Below are 17401 nucleotides of genomic sequence, written 5' to 3' on the forward strand. Positions count from 1 at the left end.
CTTCTCTAGTGACAAGACTGAATGTCCAGAACTGAGCAGAGTGAGGAATCTTGTTGCTGACATTACACAGCTAGTTGTTACACTGTAATACTTGCTAGTCAGGATGATTAAATTAGAATCCAGGTGTGCTGAGAACAAGTTGGAATGTCAGTTCTTTTTCACGAGTTAATAAATTGGCTGACAATGTTGATAATCAGGTTTGAATTTCAGATCATCCTAGCTCTAAAGCTCATTCTCACAGAAGTCTCTAGTTCACGAGTATAATTTGGTGTGGAGGCATCGAGAAAGTGGTGCCAAACAAGACATCCATTGTTTTGACAGCTAGCAAGGTGAAGTGCTAAGATACACAAAGGATTTTGCTTTTGCGGGTGTGACCTTACCAGTTAATGGATAAGGTAGCACCCCTGGTTAAAGTCGCTACTTATGACTTTGAAAGTGCGTAATTCCTTTGCTCTTCTGGCAGCTACAGAATCTATTCATAATCTAAAGAGGCCAGTTTCTGCAACACTGGGAGCCTGAGGTTGTATTGCAGGGTATTCAAGTAGTTGCTCAATACAAAAGGGCCATAACAGCCCTCGAGTTGAAACATCTTTGGTGTAGATCTCTTGTAACTCTTGCTACTGTTATGAGTTCATGTGCTATAATATAGTTATTGACATTAAAATGTCTAGCTCCCACTATAGCTCATTTAACATAAAGAAACATAAAAAATAGAAGCAGGAATAGGCCATATGGCCCTTTGAGCCTGATCCGCCATTCAGTAAGATTCTGGCTGATCTTCGACCTCAACGCCACTTTCCTGCCCAATACTCATATCTAGGGTTGCAAAATTCCGGGAATTTTTAAAAGAGGAAACTTTCCATGGGAATTTTGAGTTTTTTTGCACACTGACGGTTTTTGTCTCCGACCCTTACATTGGCCCAGAAATTTGGGTCGGAGGCTTCCCGCGGGTGCAAGCCCCCGACCTGCACTTACCTAGCGCGCCGGCTGTTGAACTGTGGGCCCCCGTGGGATTCCGATCCTGGGCCTCCTCCAACTGCCAGCGTGCAGTGTTTGCGTATCCCGGGGGCGGTTAGTTCGATGCGTCCTGAGATCACGTGGGCCATGGAGAGCCAATCGGAGCAGGGAATGCTTCATTCATAAAATTGACAGGAAGAGCTGTCAAAACTATAAATACTATAAGCCCCAAAACATCACAAACTTAAAAAAAAAAATCACATTTTTAAAGTAAGTATAAATTACATAAAATAACTACTTTACAGTAATTTAAATTTTTGAAAAAATTAATTACATTTTCCAACAGGGCTAAAAATAAACTTACCTTTCCTTAAAGTATTTAAAAATAATAAACCTGTGGAAAAAATGTTTTAATTTTAATTAATTCACCACTTACCTTGTTAAAAGCAGGCCTTGCGTCTGCTTGTTACATGTGTAACTCCTGGAGACTTACCCTCCCGGGGAAACCTGCAAAAAAACGGAAGTTCCATGCGCACGCGCTGCCTCTCCGGCGCACGCATTCGACCTCTGAACCCCTTTAAGGGAAGGGAAGTTCCGGTTTCCCGCGCATGCACGAAATCGGCACTTCCGTTGGGCCTACGGGCGAGTACCCCGTGCGTACTCACCCGTGGAGACCCGAATTTCTGGGTCATTATCTTTGTCATCAAAATAGACATACTGTTCCATACAAATAAAAACAGGCTTTCAAAACTTTATTTATGTTATAATTTTGAACTTCATTGAACCCCCACAAAAAAGACCCATCTAAAATAAAATAAAAAGAGCGTCAGCTTATTTAGCCTGTAATTTGTCCTTATTTTGTCCCTTTGAGTCTTCTGAGTCTTCTACTCATCATTGCTCCTCCTGATTCTCTGACTCTGGCTCTGACGTGTCCATTTCCTCCTCTGTGTCACTGTCTAGCTGTGTGGTGGACACTTCTGTATCTGGCTCAATAAGTTGTAGGTTCGCCCGGATAGCCACCAGTTTCTCCACTCTCTTGTCAGTCAGCCTGTTGTGCACCTTTGTATGCGTATTCCCAAAAAGTGACCAGTTTCGTTCAGAGGCCGCTGATGAAGGTGGGATTTGGAGTATCACCGATGCAATGGGTGACGGCCTCAGATGCACAAAGTCCCTTCCACCAGGTATGTGCACTGATATGCTTGCATGATTCCTATATCCCGTCCCCATTCCAAAGACCTTGCTTGGTAGAGAACTTTGCCAGACTTCCCAGAACTTTGCCCACGTCCAGATTGAGGTGGCGAGAGAGGGTAGAAATCACACTCGTAAGCGCTGTTGATCTGTTCTCCAGAAAGTATTGGTCTCCCAACATGCTTTGGGTCCAGCATGTATGCTGCAGCATGAATCAGCTTGACACAAAATTCTTGACACGTCTGTATGAATTGAACAATTGCCTTCTCCTCTGCTTTGAGCAGCAGGGATGTGGGTAGGGCAATGCTGATTTGTTCTTTTAAATCAGCAAAAAGCCTGAGAACATCTGACAAGACAGCGTCATCTCCTTCAATCTGAGCAATTGCAGATGCTACTGGTGAGAGTAGTTTAAGGCTGCTAACCACTCTCTCCCAAAACACATCATCCAGCAATATTTTCTTGATGGTGGTTTCCATATCTCCAGACTGGGATATTGCCATTTCTTGCAGCGACTCCTTACCCTCCAGAAGGCTGTTGTACATTATGACAACGCCACCCCATCTAGTGTTGCTGGGCAGCTTCAGTGTGGTGTTCTTGTTCTTTGTCATTTGCTTGGAGTTGTAGGTTGCTGCAACTACCTGTTTTCCCCTGACATACTTAACAACTTGCTTGGCTCTCTTGTACAGTGTTTCCATGGTTCTCAAACGCATGATGTCCTTGAGGAGCAGGTTGAGCCCATGAGCTGCGCACTCAATAGACGTAATATGAGGGTAGGCCTCCTCCACTTGAGCCCAAGCAGCCTTCATATTCGCATCATTGTCAGTAACTACTGCAAAGACCTTTTGTGATCCAAGATCGTTGATGACTGCTTTCAGCTCATCAGCAATGTATGTGCCTGTGTGTCTGTTGTCCTTCGTGTCTGTGCTCTTGAAGAACACTGGGAGAGGAGTGGAGACTATGTAGTTTATGATGCCCTCCCCTTGTACATTTGACCACCCATCTGAGATAACTGCAACACAGTCTGCCATCTCTATCGTTTTTGAGCTTTCCTTGGACTCTGTTATACTCAGCCTCCAGCAAATAAGTAGACAAAGCATGTCGGGTGGGAGGACAGTATGCAGGGCGAATAACATTGAAAAATCTCTTCCAGTACACATTGGCTGTGAGCATGAGGGGTGAGCCTGTCGCATATACAGCTCGAACAAGGCACTCGTCTGCATTCTTCTGGCTATGGTCATCCATTGTATCAAAGAACCTTCCAAGTGGGCCAGGAGTTGCTGATGACAAGGAGCCTGATGCTGAATGTGAACCATCATCTTCTTGAATGGAAGCAGAGTAACTCTGGGCTGACTGCTGTGAGCTTTGAGTGAAGTTGTTGCGTTTGGATAAATGCTGCTGCATCTTTGTGGCATTCTTTACATATGGCTTTGTACAGTGTTTGCACATGTACACAGTCTTTCCATCTTTAATGCCTGGGGTAAAATGCTTCCACACATCCAACGGTAAACGTGGCATTGTTCTATGCAGAGAAATAAAGGGCATTCATCTCTGTGTCAAACTGCGGTCGATCAGCACGATTGCAACAGGGTGAGTAAATTTTTCTTGATGCTCCATGTGATGGAAGCATGACCTGTGCACACATGATGCTATACATCACCAGTAGAGGGAGCTAATTGCTCATCCAACCAATCAGGACACATTTGTTCACAGTCACACACAAAACTTGTAATTATTAAAGCAAGCCAAGTAAGAAGATAAACATATATTGATTAAGAAATTCCTTAATTAAGATTCCATCTCTGTGTAATTTTGAGAGAGGACCTGTGGGGAAAAAAAATGAAAGAAATACCAAAAAAATTATGCTAGCATGTGCTTTTGGCAAAATTCCCAAGCTATATTTTCGGAAACTTTCCACCCCTTCGCAACCCTACCCATATCTGTTCCATTTCCTGCTTTTTTCCAGTTCTGACGAAAGGTCATTGACCTGAAACGTTAACTCTGTTTCTCTCTTCACAGATGCTGCCTGACCTGCTGAGTATCTCCAGCATTTTCTGTTTTTATAACCCATATCCCTTGACTCTGTTACAGTCCAAAAACCTGTCGCTCTCAGTCTTGAATATACTCAACGACTGAGCATCCACAGCCCTCTGGGGAAGAGAATTCCACAGATTCACAACCCTTTGAGTGAAGAAACTTCTCCTCATCTCAGTCCTAAATGGCCAATCCCTTATCCTGAGACTATGACCCCTAGATCTAGACTCTCCAGCCAGGGGAAATGGCCTCTCAGCATCTACCATGTCAAGCCCTCTCAGAATCTTGTATGTTTCAATGAGATAACCCCTCATTCTTCTAAACTCCAGAGAATATAGGCCCATTCTACTCAATCTCTCCTCCTTGGAGAACCCTCTCATCCCAGGAATCAATCTGGTGAACTTTTGTTGCACCCCCTCTAAGGCAAGTATATTCTTCCTTGGCTAAGGAGACCAAAACTATACACAGTACTCCAGATGTGGTTTCACCAAAGCCCTGTACAATTACAGCAAGACTTCTTTACTCTTGTACTCCAACCCCCTTGCTATAAAGACCATCATACCATTTGCCTACCTAATTGCTTGCTGTACCTGCACGTTACTTTACTGTGATTCGTGTACAAGGACCCCCAAATCCTTCTGAATACCAACATTAACTAGTTTAAAAAAAAAAATGATTCTGCTTCTCCATTCTTCCTACCAAAGTGGATAATTTCATTCATACTTCCCCACATTATACTCTTATCAAAGTTGGATATATTATACTCTGTCCCCTCATCTAAGTCATTGATATACATTATAATTAACTGATCAAGCACTGATCCTTGCGGCACTCCTAGTTACACCCTGCCATCCCAAAAATGACCCGTTTCTTCCAACTCTGTTTTCTGTCCATAAACCAATCCTCAATCCACGCTAATTATTACCCCCAATCCCATGAGCCCGAATCAACCTCTTGTGATTCCCCACAATTTCCGGTATGTTCTTTGTGTCTTCTACTGTGAAGACAGTCACAAAATATTTGTTTAACATCTCTGCTATTTCCTTATTCCCTGTTATAATTTCTCCTGTCTCAGCCTCTGCTTCTAAGGAACCCACGTTTACTTTCGCTAATCTCTTTTTTTACTCTCATTCTATTTTCTCCCTCTACCAATTTTTTGGTCATCCTTTGCTGGTTTTTAAAATCCTCCCAATCCTCAGGCTTGCAATTCTTTTTGGCAACATTGTAAGCCTCTTTTAATCTAATACTATCCTTAACTTCTCTAATTGATTCTACCACTTTTCCAGAGGAGTTTTTATTCCTCAAGAGAATGTATATTCCTTGAGAATTATGAATTATTTCTTTAAATGTTTGCCACTGATTATTTACCCTCTAATTTCCTAATCTACCTCGGACAACTCGCCCCTCATACCTCCATAATTGGCTTTGTTTAAGTTTAAGACCCAAGTTTCGGGCTTAACCACACCACTCAATGTCATATTAAGTTTGAATCATCTTATGATCACTCTTCCCCCAGAGGATCCTTTACTGTAAGATAATTAATTAACTCTGTCTCAGATTGCTATCCAGTAATCCCTGGTGGAAAGTGTGCACGTAGATGTTGGATAAGGACATCACTTGGTTTGATTGAGACCCTTCGTACAGTTTAAAGCTTATTTAAGGTTGGGGGGGGGGGGGGGGGGGAGGGGGAGCGGTGGGTGGTACTAGAGGAATGCTAGTGCTTGTGCAACTGGACTGCAAGACGCAAAGGGACGGGGGGGGGGGGGTGGTGGGGGAGGGGGACTGCAAAAGCAGTCATTTTATTAAATGACTTAAAATAGGGCACTTGTGTTTTCCTCCAGTCAGCAGTATTCCTAAGGGAATCTCATGTTATCTATTGTGTGAGGCCCACAGATGCATTGTCTGCGCCAGAGCCCCAGTTGTCCTTGACTTCAAACTAATCAAATTTTTGATCCTTTGAAAGACAATGGGTACTTTGTTTGTAAATTCTAATCAGATATTAAGAATGGGTTCTGTTGCAGTTATGTTAAAAGCAAACTAATAAGCAAGTTGCCAATTGTTAGAAATGGTCAATCTATTAATTGCCTTTGAGAAGAATCTGTTTGATCTTCAGATAAGTCTATTTCAAAGGAAAGATGGACCTGCACTGCCACCGCTATCCTGGGGTCCTCCGATTCCTGCTTCATTCTTCCTGTTCCCTGTGAGGCGGCTTAGAGGAGCTCAGTGCAGTCATCAGCAGTGTAATGTTTCATCAGAGACTTGAGTCACAAGCTATTGCAACAAATTGCTATGATTTTGGACATTTATTGTGTTGCTGAGCAGTTCATGTATTGTGTATGTCCATTATTATACTGCTATTCTCTTGCTGGATTTTCTGTCCTCTGTATAATTACCCTTTATGTAAATCTATTTATTTAGCCTGAATGTAACTTTCAGCTATTGAAACTGCTTTTGTGGTGTGAGTGCAAGCTAGAATTGTTGGAAGAAGCCCAAATTGTTCGTTCCCTGTTGCATCCTTTTAAATTGGGTATTAAACCAGTGTGATTTATACATTGTGCAGTAAGAGTTAACCGAAGTATAGAATGTGTATCTTTTTAATTTGGATCACAAAATACCAAACCTTTTATTCCACTCATTCTCAGTAAAGGCCCCCCACAATCCAGGGCCATAAAGGTTGGCAAAGTACACACACCATTTTTATGTGAACTGAGTGTTCCTACAGGAAATAACAAAACATACAGCCTGGAAGATAACGTTTCCTAGTTTTAGTTGCACTATCCTCCATAAAAGATGAATGGTCTTAAAACTAGCTCTGTACTTGGATATTGTTATTATACACTCAAATTTTGGCATACAGCCCAGATGTAGATGTGACATTCTACAGGAGAAGGAGTTTAGAGAGTGTTACAGTGTACAGTTACAATGTGGAAAATTGCCCAGGTATGTCCTGTCCACAAAAAGCAGAACAAATCCAATCCGGCCAATTACCGCCCCATCAGCCTACTCTCGATCATCAGCAAATTAATGGAAGGTGTCGTCGACGGTGCTATCAAGCTGCACGTGCTCACCAATAACCTGCTCACTGATGCTCAGCTTGGGTTCCACCAGGACTACTCCGCTCCAGACCTCATTATAGCCTTGGTCCAAATTATAGTCATAGAATTATACAGCACAGAAAGAGGCCCTTCGGCCCATCGTGTCCGCGCTGGCCATCAAGCCCTGTCTATTCTAATCTCATTTTCCAGCACTTGGTCCGTAGCCTTGTATGCTATGGCGTTTCAAGTGCTCATCTAAATGCTTCTTGAATGTTGAGGGTTCCTGCCTCTACCACCCTTTCAGGCAGTGAATTCCAGATTCCATCCACCCTCTGGGTGAAAAAAAGTTTTTCCTCAAATCCCCTCTAAACCTCCTGCCCCTTACCTTGAAACTAATGCCCCCTGGTAATTGACCTCTCTACTAAGGGGAAAGTTCCTTTCTATCTACCCTATCTATGCCCCTCATAATTTTTTGTACACCTCAATCAGGTCTCCCCTCAGCCTTCTCTGCTCTAAGGAAGACAACCCCAGCCTGTCCAGTCTCTCTTCATAGCTGAAGCGCTCCAGCCCAGGTAACATCCTGGTGAATCTCCTCTGCACCCTCTCCAATACAGTCACATCCCTCCTATAGTGTGGCGACCAGAACTGCACACAGTATTCCAGCTGTGGCTTAACTAGCGTTTTGTACAGCTCCATCATAACCTCCCTGCTCTTGCCTTCATTAGCCAAGGCATAGAATATAAGTATCCCATATGCCTTCTTAACCACCTTATCTACCTGTCCTGCTGCCTTCAGGGATCTATTTACATGCACACCAAGGTTCCTCTGTCCTTCCTAGGGTCCTACCATTCATTGTGTATTCCCTTGCCTTGTTGGTCCTCTCAAAATGCATCACCTCACACTTTTCAGGGTTAAATTCCATTTGCCATTGTTCTGCCCATCTAACCATCCCATTTACATCGTCCTGTAGCCTGAGGCTTCCCTCCTCACTATTTACCACTCCACCAATTTTCGTGTCATCTCCGAACTTACTGATCATACCTCCTACATTCATATCTACATAATTAATGTACACTACAAACAGCAAGGGACCCAGCACCGATCCCTGCGTTACACCAATGGACACAGGCTTCCAGTCACAACAACAACCTTCGACCATCACCCTCTGCCTCCTGCCACAAAGCCAATTTTGGATCCAATGTGCCAAATTGCCCTGGATCCCATGGGCTCTTACCTTCTTGACCAGTCTCCCATGTGGGACTTTGTCAAAAGCCTTACTGAAGTCCATGTAGACTACATCAACTGCACTACCCTCATCCACACACCTAGTCACCCCCTCTCAAAATTCAATCAAATTGGTCAGACATGATCTCCCCCTGACAAAGCTATGCTGACTATCCCTGATTAATCCCTGCCTTTCCAAGTGGAGACTAATTCTGTCCCTCAGAATTTTTTCCAGTAATTTCCCTACCACTGATGTTAGGCTCACTGGCCTGTAATTCCCTGGTTTATCCCTACTACCCTTCTTGAACAATGGTACTACATTAGCTGTTCTCCAGTCCTCTGGCACCTCCCGTGGCCAGAGAGGTTCTGAAAATTTGTGTCAGAGCCCCTGCAATCTCCTCCCTTGCCTCACACAGCAGCCTGGGATACACCCATCAGGGCTGGGGATTTATCCATTTTTAAGCCCGCTAAAACCGCTAGTACCTTCTCTCTCAATACTAATTTGTTCAAGTATATCATAATCCCCCTGCCTGATTTCTGTGCCTATATCGTCCTTCTCCATAGTGAACACAGATGCAAAATATTCATTTAAAACCTCACCTACATCTCCCGGCTCTACACAGATTACCACTTTGGTCCCTAATGGGCCCTACTCTTTCCCTGGTTATCCTCTTGCCCTTAATATACTTATAAAACATCTTGGGATTTTCCTTTATTTTGCCCGCCAGTGTTTTTTCATGCCTCCTTTTCGCTCTCCTAATTTCTTTTTTAAGTACCCCCCTGCACTTTCTATACTCCTCCAGGGCTTCCACTGTTTTTAGTCCTTTGTATCTGCCAAAAGCCTCCCTTTTTTTCTTAATCCATTCTTGTATATCCCTTGACATCCAGGGTTCCCTGGGTTTGACCTTTATGGGAACATGTTGGCGTTGTACTCTCTCTCTTTCCTTTCTGAAAGACTCCCACTGCTCTGATGTAGGTTTTCCTACAAGTAGCTGATCCCAGTCCACTTTGGCCAGATCCTGCCTTATCATATTAAAATCGGCCTTCCCCCCAATTTAGAACCTATATTTCCGGTCCATCTTTGTCCTTTTCCATGACTACCTTAAATCTCACCGAATTATGGTCACTGACACCGAAATGCTCTCCTACTGACACTTCTACCACTTGCCCGGCTACATTCCCTAGAATTAGGTCCAGTACCGCCCCCTCTCTTGTAGGACTTTCTACATGCTGGCTGAAAAAGCTCTCCTGGATGCACTTTAAGAATTCTGCACCCTCTTAGCCTTTCACACTCTGACTATCCCAGTTAATATTGGGGAAGTTGAAATCCCTGACTATTACCCTATTATTTCTACACTTCTGAGATTTGCCTACATATCTGTTCTTCTATCCCCCCCCCGGTACTAGCAAACCTCCCCGCAAGGATGTTGGTCCCGTCCGACTTGTACAGGTCCCACCATCCCCAGAAGCAGAGCCAGGAAACTAAAGCCCTCCCTCCTGCACCAACTCTTTAGCCACGCATTCATCTGCTCTATCCTCCTATTCCTATACTCACTAGCACGTGGCACCGGGAGTAATCCAGAGATTACAACCTTTGAGGTCCTGCTTTTTAATCTGCTACCTAGCTCCCTAAATTCTTGTTGCAGAATCTCATCCCTCTTTCTACCCTCGTTGTTGGTACCAATGTGAACCACGACCTCTGACTGTTCGCCCTCCCCCTTCAGAATGCCCTGCAGCCGTTCAGTGACATCCTTGACCCTAGCACCATACCAGGCAACATACCATCCTGGAGTCACATCTGCGGCCACAGAAATGTCTATCTGTTCCCCTTACGATAGAATCCCCTATCACTATTCCTCTCCCACTCTTTTTCCTCCCCTCCTGTGCAGCTGAGCCACTTGTAGTGCCACGGACTTGGCTCTTGCTGCATTCCCCTGAGAAACCATCTCCCCCATCAGTATCCAAAACGGAAAATCTGTTGGAGAGGGAGATGGACCCAGGGGACTCCTGCACTACCTTCCTAGTTCTTTTACTCTGTCTGGTGGACACTCATTATCTGCGGTGTGACCACTTCATTAAACGTGCTATCCACGAAGATCTCAGCTTCGCGGATGCTCCACAGTGACTCCAGCCGCAGCTCCAGCTCCGAAATGCGGATTTCGAGTAGCTGCAACTGGAGACACTTCCTGCACATGTGTTTGCCCTGGACACCTGACTCCCCACATAGCACAGGAGGTGCACTCCACACTGCCAAGCTGCCCTGCCATGTCCTACCCTTAATTTACTCCCTTTAAATTAAAGAATATTAAATACACTTGGGACCTTACTTCCCTTTAAACGCTACTTACTCTAAACTACAGACCTTACTTTGACTTTAACGACTGGACTGTAGAAATACTTACCAATCAGCTCCTTCCCTGGTTGTGACGTCACTTTAGCGGTTTCGCAGTTGTTGTTGTTTGACTGCTCCCACTCTCAGACTTTTTCCTTGATGTAAAGTAAGAACCAATTCCCACAGGGTGAAAAGTTAGGCAAGGCGAAGCAAGGGAGCTCCTCCTTTCACTCCTCAACTAACTTCCTGACTCACTCAACTTGCAGCACTCTGTTGAAACCGCACCCAGTGCAAAATTGCACTTCAAAGCCTGTTTATATAGGCCCTGAAACAAAGGAGCTTGCTGGGTTCTGCTACAGGAGAACCAGTTTAATCTAGTTTCCCTAATTAACTGCCTTTAGCTGCTCTGAATTGTAGGCCTTGTATCTCCCTTTATAACCCTGCTTAAAGCTGGGAAATTTTGATTTTAAACAGTAACAGTAAATGTGAAACAAACAAAAGTTTGATTTCAGCAAATAGTTAACTGACTCACCCAACTCGCAGCACTCTGTTTAAACTGCACATGGATGAAAGAGCTGAATTCCAGAGGTGAGGTGAGTGACTCCCTGGGCATCAAGGCAGCATTTGACCGAGTGTGGCATCAAGGAGCCCTAGTAAAATTGAAGTCAATGGAAATCGGGAGGAAAATTTTCCACTGGCTGGAGGCATACTTGGCACAAAGGAAGATTGTGGTTGTTGGAGGCCAATCATTTCAGTCCCAGGACATCACTGCAGGAGTTCCTCAGGGCAGTGTTCTAGGCCTAACCATCTTTAGCTGCTTCATCAATGACCTTCCCTCCATCATAAGGCCAGAAGTGGGGATGTTCGCTGATTGCACCGTGTTCAGTTTCATTCGCAACTCCTCCGATAATGATGCAGTCAGCAAGACCTGGACGACATTCAGGCTTGGGCTGATAAGTGGCAAGTAACATTCATGCCAGGCAATGACTATCTAGAACAAGAGAGAGTCTAACCACTGCCCCTTGACATTCAACTGCATGACCATCACCAAATCCCCCACAATCAAAATCCTGGGGAATCACCATTGACCAGAAACTTAACTGGATCAGCCACATAGATAATATGGCTCCAACAGCAGGTCAGAGGCTGGGTATTTTGCAGCGATTGTCTCTCCTCCTGACTCCTTTCCACCATCTACAAGGCACAAGTAAGGAGTGTGATGGAATACTCTCCACTTGCCTGGATGAGTGAAGCTGCAGCAACAAGAAGCTCAACGCCATCCAGAACAAAGCAGCCTGCTTGATTGGCACCCCATCCACCACCTTAAACATTCACTTCTTCCACCACCGGCGCACTGTGGCTGCAATGTATACCATCTACAAGATGCACTGCAACAACTCGCCAAGGCTTCTTTGGCAGCACCTCCCAAACCCATGACCTCTACCACCTAGAAGGACAAGGGCCCATGGGAACACCACCACCTGCAAGTTCCCCTCAGTCACACACCATCCTGACTTGGAAATATATTGCTGTTCCTTCATCGTCGCTGGGTTTAAATCCTGAAACTCCCCCCCAACAGCACTATGGGAGTACTTTCACCACACAGACTGCAGCGGTTCAGGAAGGTGGCTCACCACCACCTTCTGAAGGGCAATTAGGGATGGGCAATAAATGCTGGACTTGCCAGCGACGCCCACATCCCACTAACAAATAAAAAAAAGTCAGCACATTATCTGTGAACATGAGGAGTTCTGCTTATACCCAGTAGATAATTCTAAACACCAGCATTGAATCGCATCATGATACAGAATGACTTGCTCGGCATTTTGTCAAGTAATAATGTCGATGCAATAGCAATCTACCTCCAGACTACCAAGTTTGGTATGTCTCAATGGTCTGTGTTCCTAGTCTTGGCATAAATGTAGCATGCAACATGCGTAATAGCCCAACTATGCTACAAGTTAAGACAGTATACCTTGAGTTTATGAGCAAGAGATTAGTCTGGAGCAGCAAGAGACCAGTGGTGTGCAGAAGGCCAGGAGAGTGTGCATAATGTCTGCGTTTCCAATTAACTTTGGGTTTCTGAGCTTAAACACTTGGTCACACATGGGCGGCTGAAGTGTCCCCGGATTGTATATTCCTGGAAATGATCACTCCAGAGGCAGAGTGAGTTCGTGAGGAATGAAAGTGGCTGACCATCCATTCGTTAGGGTAGGAAGAGGAGACGGGGGCAGTGCAGGAATCCCCCAAGAGTGTTGAATTGATAAACTGCTATTTATCATAATCTGTGGCAAAGGCAACAATTTGGAGGAGTGTAGCTCTGAGCAAACTCCTGTCGCAGATCGTTGTCGAGGACAGGGAGGGATAGTGAAGTGCAGCAGTAAAAGTGGATTTCACAGCCAAGTGTTTTTATTGCCACAACAGTGTCCTAAATGGTGTGTTGCCTCCCAGGTACCAAGGTAAGGGATGCAAGTGAACAAGTGCAAAAGATTTTGGAGAGGGCAGCGGAACAGCCAGAAGTTACAGCTCATGTTGGAACCTATGGCTTGAAAAATAGAATTGCGGTCCTGCAAAGCGAATTTCAGGAGCTACAAGATGACGTGCAGGACCTTAAGGGTAGTAAACTCCGGATTACTTCTGGCGGTGTGCACTAATCATTATACACATAACAGGATATAAGGGGAAAGTGTTTAGTTGGAGAGGACGAAAAGGTTCACATTCCTGGGACATTGGGACCAGTTCTGGGATGGGAGTGGCCTGTGCAGGATGCATGGGGTTTAGGAAAGGAAAAAGACAAAAACAGGAAAGTCATAAAGAACTGATCAGTGGGAGGAAAGCAAGAGTTTGGTTGCCAAAAACATGACTCTGGTCATGTATCTGCTTGTTTGTGAGCCTGACAATTGGTGTTTGTGAGAGCCAGCATGGATTTGTGAAAGGTAGGTCATGCCTGACAACCCTGACTGAATTTTTTGAAGAGGTGACTAAAGTAATGGACAGGGAAATGTCTATGGATGTTATTTATATGGACTTCCAGAAGGCAAATAAGAGACTGTTATCTAAGGTAGAAGCCCACGGAATTGAGGGCAAATTATTGACCTGATTAGGAAATTGGCTGAGCGGCAGGAGACAGGCAATAGGGATGATGGGTAGGTACTCAAATTGGCAGGATGTGACTAGTGGTGTCCCACAGGGATCTGTGTTGGGGCCTCAATTATTCACTATTTATTAATGACTTAGATGATGGCATAGAAAGTCATATATCCAAATTTGCCGATGACACAAAGATAGGCGGCATTGTAGGCGAAAGCATAAAATTACAAAGGGATATTGATAGAGTAAGTGAATGGGCAAAACTGTGGCAAATGGATTTCAATGTAAACAAATGTGACGTCATCCACTTTGGACCTAAAAAGGATAGAACATGGTACTTTCTAAATGGTGAAAAGCTAAAAACAGTGGATGTCCAAAGAGACTTGGTGATCAGGTGCATAGATCATTAAAATGTCATGAACAGGTACAGAAAATAATCAAAGTCTAATGGAATGCTGTCCTTTATATCTAGAGGACTAGAGTACAAAGGGGTAGAAGTTATGCTGCAGCAGTACCACACCTGGAGTACTTTGAGCAGTTCTGGGCACCACACCTTAGGAAGGATATATTGGCCTTGGAGGGTGTGCAGCATCAGTTTACCAGAATGATACCTGGACTTCAAGGGTTAAGTTACGAGGAGAGCTTACACAAATTAGGGTTGTATTCCCTAGAATTTAGAAAGTTAAGGGGTGATCTAATCTAAGTTTTCAAGATATTAAGGGGAACAGATAGGGTAGATAGAAACTATTTTAGCTGGTTGGGGATTCTAGGATTAGGGGGCATAGTCTAAAAATTGGAGCCAGACCTTTCAGGAGTGAAATTAGGAAACCCTTCTACACACAAAGGGTGGTAGAGGTTTGGAAAACTCTTCCACAAATGGCAGTTGATGCTGAATCAATTGTTAATTAGATTGATAGCATTTTCTTAACCAAAGGTATTAAGGGATATGGGCCAAAGGCGAGTATATGGAGTTAGATCGCAGATCAGCCATGATCTCATTGAATGGCGGAACAGGCTCGAGGAGCTGAATGGCCTACACCTGTTCCTATGTTCCTAGTGGACAATTCAGCTGGCGCCATTTCAGCTGAGTCTGATCCTGACCTCAGCCAACATATGCATTTCTCGCGAAGGTCACTGCATACTAATTCGGAGTAGGAGTGTTGCTGGTTTCCTCCCCCCTCTTTGGAGCCCAGGGATGTGGAAATGAATTATGTCTTCCATCATAACCCTGTTCAAGATTGATAATTGATTGACCCGAAGATTTTCAGAATTTACATAGCTGTGTTGTGCCTTTACCAACTGAGTCATCAGGAGCTCATGTACTCCATGGCAGAATTTCTTAGAAACTGTACCCTAGGAGAAGTACATGTGACTGAGCCTAGGTGACTTGGCTTACAGTAGAACCACTAATATTTAAACAAATGTTTTTTAGATCAGCTGGTGTTATTGATATCTAGACAGTGTGAAGATAATGTTTTTCCTACATTCCAGTTGTATTGAGTCACCTAACTGTTTTTCCAAATGTAGGCATTGGTTATGCAAGAAATAGATTTCTAATTATTTTCAACTGTGCTGATTGTCATTGGAATTTAACATGCAACAGAAGGCGTAGTTTTATGAATGTCACTAGTTCAATTACTGAAAACATTTATACTTCGCAGCCGTTTCTCTAAAAGACTTCTGGTTTGGTTGGGCAAAAGACTTGGTTTTGAAAGCATAGAATCTGTTCCCAGGCAGCAGACCATATCCAATAGTCTTTAAAACTGGTATGAATGTCATTGTTTTCTGTGCTGCTGGCCAAGAGCTGTAAGCAAATAGACACATGTCATTGTTTGATGCAAGTTTTATTTCTTGTGGCTTCCAAGTTGTAGAGAGATACTTCATCGTACAATTCACTTTGTATGTTGCCACTGGTTCAAGGGTTGAAGTTGGGGGCTGCGGGGGAAGTGGTAGAGGGGCTGAAGTTTTATTAGAAGGACTTAATTTTAGATTCCTACTATTCTTAGCTACATATATAATTGATTGGAAATATCATCTTCATTTTGTAAATGTACAATTGAGATATTTACTGTGTGGAAGAAGTGTTGGTGAAATATGTAGAAGTTTGCATTCAGTTTGATTGTGCTGGAAAACCATTGGCCCCATTGCATGACTATCGTCATTGACACATTGGATTTGCATTTTTTTTTTAAACCCTGCTGAGAGGACTGGAGTCCCACCACACGCAGGCTGGTACTATCAACAAATAAAATGAAAATGTTCCTCTTTACCATCTGGATAAATCATAGGCTAACAATATGAACAACTAACTTGCATGTATGTGTTCTGCTTATAGCTGGAGAAATATTGGGCCTCTTTTCCTCCCACCCCCTCCCCAGTTAATCCTCCCCTATAGGAACATTGTAAACAACCGAACCAGATAAGACTGCAGTCAATAGGAATATTCCTGTGATTCATGATTTGAGAGTAGAGCAGTCCCAGAAAAAACCCCACAGGTACCACCACCTCAGTATTATCCATAACTAATAACTCTGGTTCTCGACCCTTCTGCCAATGGGAACAGTTTCTCTCTATCTACTCTGTCTAGACCCCTCCATTATTTTGAACACCTCTATCAAATCTCCTCTCAATCTTCTGTGCTTTAAGGAGAACAACCCCAGCTTCTCCAGTCTATCCACGTAACTGAATTCCCCCCTCATCCCTGGAATAATTCTAGTAAATCTTTTCTGCACCCTCTCTAAGGCCTTCACATCCTTCCTAAAGTGTGGTGCCCAGAATTGGACGCAATACTCTAATTGAGGCCGAACTAGTGTTTTATACAGGTTCATCATAATTTCCACGCTTTTATACTCTATACCTCTCTTCATGGAGCCCAGGATCCCATAAGCTTTTTTGCTTTCTCAACCTGCCCTGGCACCTACCTTTCACAAATCTATGCTGGCTCTCTTTGATCAGCTGAAAATTTTCGCGTCGTTTAAATTGTGAGTTTTGGAAATGACTAATTCACTTTTTATTACAGGTGAACAAAGATTGTGAAAACTGGATGAAACTGATTAAATTTCATATAAAGGTAAGCAAATTAACCATTTTTCACTGGTATTGATTGTTATTGTAGGTGATTTTTTCCCCCCCCTCATACTTTCACTTTGACTCGTGTTGGAGATGGATCTAAAAAGTGGTAGCAGAGCTCGGTTGCTTGCCCAATCGACTTACTGCATGTGAATAGCTGAACAGTGAGCGTTCGAGTTGTTGTACTTTAAAAATTTGAATCGGAAGGAATTACAACGAGTGTATCATTTCAACATCACATTCGAAGATAATCTCTTTAATGGTTAATTATATTTTTTTCTCTAGCCAGATACCGACTTGTTTACTGGTGGCGATCTGTTGAAATGAATGCATTAATAAATAAGTTTCATCATTTTCTTCCTCCTCCAAGTTCACACTTTCAAATAGGTGACCCTGAAATGTGGTTGCCAAGCTTATTTAGTGTGTTAGTGTCGATGAGCTGTAGGAAATATCACTGTGGTTATACATTTTAATA

At 43.6% G+C, this 17401-nt stretch overlaps 1 protein-coding gene across 6 annotated transcripts in view; it reads left to right on the forward strand.

The window, feature by feature from the left end:
• The window catches only part of add3a (adducin 3 (gamma) a), a 331245-nt gene that overhangs the window by 98375 nt on the left and 215469 nt on the right, over positions 1-17401 (forward strand). For 5 of the 6 annotated variants that reach the window (XM_085994332.1, XM_085994340.1, XM_085994331.1 and 2 more), the window contains one exon: positions 16877-16927. The exons of the other annotated variant lie outside the window; for it this stretch is intronic. The gene's annotated coding sequence lies outside the window, so the exon portion shown is untranslated. The remainder of the gene's footprint in view (positions 1-16876; positions 16928-17401) is intronic. 6 annotated transcript variants of the gene reach the window in all.

This window comes from Somniosus microcephalus, chromosome 8 (assembly GCF_052327205.1).
Source record: "Somniosus microcephalus isolate GS21.2 chromosome 8, FLI_Smic_1.0, whole genome shotgun sequence".
Classification (NCBI taxonomy): domain Eukaryota; kingdom Metazoa; phylum Chordata; class Chondrichthyes; order Squaliformes; family Somniosidae; genus Somniosus; species Somniosus microcephalus.